This window comes from Elephantulus edwardii, unplaced genomic scaffold (assembly GCF_000299155.1).
Source record: "Elephantulus edwardii isolate Elephantulus edwardi_28Jun2011 unplaced genomic scaffold, EleEdw1.0 scaffold00067, whole genome shotgun sequence".
NCBI classification, from domain to species: Eukaryota; Metazoa; Chordata; class Mammalia; order Macroscelidea; family Macroscelididae; genus Elephantulus; species Elephantulus edwardii.
The window spans coordinates 11,045,714-11,049,819 of record NW_006399817.1 but is presented as its reverse complement, the minus strand read 5'-3'; the positions used below and the strand labels follow the sequence as shown (position 1 = coordinate 11,049,819).

At 39.2% G+C, this 4,106-nt stretch overlaps 1 pseudogene; it reads right to left on the bottom strand.

Moving 5' to 3' along the window:
* Nucleotides 1-1,722: 1,722 nt before the first annotated feature.
* LOC102859419 overlaps nucleotides 1,723-4,106 on the bottom strand; it is an 18,765-nt pseudogene continuing 16,381 nt past the window's right edge.

The following is a 4,106-nucleotide window of genomic DNA, read 5'->3' as shown; positions in this document are numbered from 1 at the left end:
TAATACTAAAAGGTTCTGTAGGGAAAATTTTGAATCATGCAGGAAGCATGAAAAAAAGGATGGAAGAAAAACACAGAGTCACTGTACCAAAAAAGAATTGGTCAACACAGAATAATTTTAAGAAGTAGCATATAGTCAAGAACCAATGGTAATGAAAAAAAGTTCAAAGCCACATTGAAGGCATTGAGGAAAAAAAATAAAGTCCCAGGATTTTAGGGAAATAACAATTGGCATGTTTAAAAAACAGACTCAGGACATGCTCACTAGTCTATTGAAAGAAATTTGGAAGATAGCTACTAAGCCAATTGACTGGATGAGATCTATATTTATTCCCATCCTTTAAAAAAGAGAGAATACAGCAGAATGTAGAGATTATCAAACAATATTATTAAAACTGCATGCATGTTAAATATTGTTGAAGGTTATTGAAAAACAACCAGAAAAAAAAAAACCACACCAAAAAACAGGGAACTGATAGAAATTGAAGCTGGATTCAGAAGTAGTGATGAAATGAGAGCTATTATTGCTAATATCAGGTGGATTTTGCCTGAAAACAGAGAATACCACAAAGATATGTATTTGTATTTGAATTGAAACACAAACAAACATTTCTTATATTCTTTGCTTTCAACACATTGAAAGATGTGTTGTACTGGGAAAATCTACTGTCAAAAATCTCGCCAATGTGCTAAAGAAAGACTAAGTGTGCTTGATAGAAGCCATGGTCTTTTGAATTACTTCCTTATGCACATGAAAGCTGTATAATAATTGACAGTTATGTAATAAATAAGGATGACAAAAAAAGAATAAATATCTTTGAGTTGTGGTGTTGGAGAAGTGTACTGAGAATTCCATGAACTATCAAAAGAACAAAGAAATCTGCCTTGGAATAAAGGAAACCAAGGAGCTCATTAAAGGCAATAATGGAAAACAAAATAAAGGCAAGAATGGTAAAATTTCATCTCACTCGCTGTGGGCATGTGGTAAGGAGGCGCTAGTCCTTGGAAAAAGAATATCATACTGGGAAATATGGAGGGTCAGAGAAAGAGAGGAAGGCAGTCACAAAAATGGTTCGATTGAGTGTAACAATGGGCTCAAGAGTATCAGAGATCATGAGGACAGTGCTGGATCCGGCATGGTTTAGATCTAATGTTCACAGGGTAACTGAGTTGTAGTTAACTCAATGGCAGCTAACCAAATAACCATCTCTTTACCAATCATTCGTTTTTCAAGAATGATGCCCTTTACCAGGTACTTTACTCTCCTGGCAAGCATGTCCAATGAGTGTGAGACGAAGACTCACCTTTATAGCTTCTTCTTCGTTCTTTCTTTTCTTTTTCTTTTTTACATAGGTTGACCATTTATTGTGGAGTACTATTAAAATAGAAGACAAAGGTCATAGCTTTCCAGAATACATTTTAGGGGAACATTTACAACATCGTATAAGGGGGGAAAAACAAACATGCTCAGTCATAAAACTTCAAATGTTAGAATTACAACTAAACAATGTTGATCTTTTAATATTGTTGACAAAATATACACCTTATATTTCAAGATAACCATAGGAAGTGATAAAAAATATAAAATTATAGAAAATATTTATAATTTGCAAAACGCCATTTTACTACTATTTGCCCCAGAAAAATCTGAGTAAAGATCATGAAATACATTCACTCTGTCCACTGTTAGCCACCCACCCACCTCCAAGCACTCTTGCAAAGTTCACAGATGCCCAGACAGCACAGGGTGCCTGGCAGAGGCTGCCCCTGCATGCAGGAGCTGGACTTCCTCCAGTCCAGTGAAGCTTGTCTGGTAGCTGGCTGTGGACCGGATGAAGCAGCTCAGTGGCCCTACCTCCTTCCCGAGGACACTCTTCACTTCATAACTCCCATCCTCAGAGGTGGCTGGCTGTAGAAGGGAGGAGATACTGCTCTGCAGAAGCTTGGCCTTCACAGAGCACCCCAATCTTGAGAGACAGTTCAGATAGACCTGCAGGTGCCTTCTGAGAACAGGTGATGTGACCACTCCGGTGCATTTGCTGCAGTAGAAGGCTCCTCCTCTGTGCTCTGGGCTCTGCTCCAATTCTCCATTGCCACAGCAGTCACAAGCAGGCCATGAAAAAGCAGTACTCTCGACCACATTGGCCACAGTGCCTTGAACAGTGCAAAAGGAGTATTCTTGAGTTCTGGAGCTCAGTTCATGCAGCATCACCGGCCCTGTCAGGTCAGAAGCACAAGCACCAGAAGCCACAAAGGAGGCTTTGGAAATAAGAGGACGCTGCATTCCACACAAACAATATGGCCTCGATCTTGCAAAGCGTCCCTGAAGAGGATGTTGTGAGGGGCAGCCACAGTGAGTGCTTCCAGGACTTCTGGGCCCAACACACATGAGGGGGACACTGTCCTGGGGAGACTCTAGTCCTTCCTTTGCAGGGTGTTGTCAGTAACCACCAGCCAAATCTCCCTTGGATGCATAGGAAGGAAACTCTTGGGCTTTTCCCAGCATGATGTCTTCTTCCAAGGACTGGTTGTTCCTGACAACATGACCAAAGTATGTGAGATGAAGTTTTACCATCTTTCCTTCTAAGGAACAATCTGGCATTCTATGATATATTCAATAATCTTCAACACTACAACAATTCAAACACATCCATTTTCTTTTCATCTTCTTTATTCACTGTCCACTTTCAGATGCAAAAAAGCAATTGGAAATAACATGGCTTGGATCAAGGCATCTAAGACTTAAGACTGATATCATCTGTGCTTTCCAGCACTTTAAAGAGGCTAATTACAGCACATTTGTAATACTTCTTTTGATTTCTTGACTGTTGTTACCATGAATCTTGACTGTGGAGTCAAGTAAACAAAATCATTCACAACTTCTATCAGACTTCTATCTTTTCTCCATCTACCATTATGTTGCCTATTGATTCAGGGGTGAGGGCATTTCTGGCCTATGCAGGAGGAATGCATTGCTTTCTTCTTCCTTATCTAATCCTTGTGTATGTAGAATGTTCACTACCACCCTATTTTCTGGGGTGTACAGGCATTCTTTATTCCTGCTGAGTATTTCCTGAATGTTAGGAATATTTTACAGCAAGTTTCAGATTTGTACAGTGTCATGGATAAAGTAGATGACAAACATTTATAGTATCTAACAATTTTCCCCACTACTCATCTGTCAGTTTGCCATGCTGTGGTGGCTTATATATTGTTATGACACTGGAAGCTATGTCACCAGTATTTCAAATACCAGTAGGGTCATCCATTGTGAACAAATTTCAACATAGCTTCCAGACTAAGAAACAAGGCTGATCACTCACTTCTGACATAAGATTTAACCATACTTTGTTTACCTTATTTTAGACTTAATGAATATAAAATCTTTGCTTCATTCATATCATTTTAGTGGGCTAACAGTAAAGAGTTGGGCTGCCAATGTAAAGACATGTAATTCAAATCCATCAGCTGCACCTTGAGTGAAATATGGGCAATCTCCTCCTGTGTGACTTACTGCCTTGGAAAATCAAGAGCCTATGGTGATGAAGAAGGAAGTTCAAGGTACTCTGAAGGAATTGCTAAAAAACAAAACCTCAGGAATTGACATCATACCAATTGACATATTTCGACAAAGAGACGCTGATCTGGACATGCCAATAAACATGCCAATAAATCTGGAGGATAACCACCTGGAAAACCAACTAAAAGAGGTTCATATTTATTCCCATTTTTAAAAAAATTGTGATCTGACAGTGTGGAAATGATAAAATAGCTGAAAATTATCCAAAAATGACTGGAACAGCCCATCAGCAGAGAACTGCCAGATGAGTTGTTTTTCTTTTCTTCTTTTTTTAATTTCCATTCATTCATTGTTGCACTTTTCTCCCCTCCCAACCCTCCTCCCTAGTACCCTACCCTTTTGGAAAAATAAAAGTCTTTCATTGTTTTACAAACCCTCCCCCAGCTCCACTCCACCATGTAGCCTTCGCTCTAGACTCCTGTCATGACAAAAATACCTAATCACATATCCCTTTTAACAGTTTTATCCCTCATCTGTTTCAATGCAGTATACATTATCGAACCCATCTTTCTCAGTCTCTCCCCAAC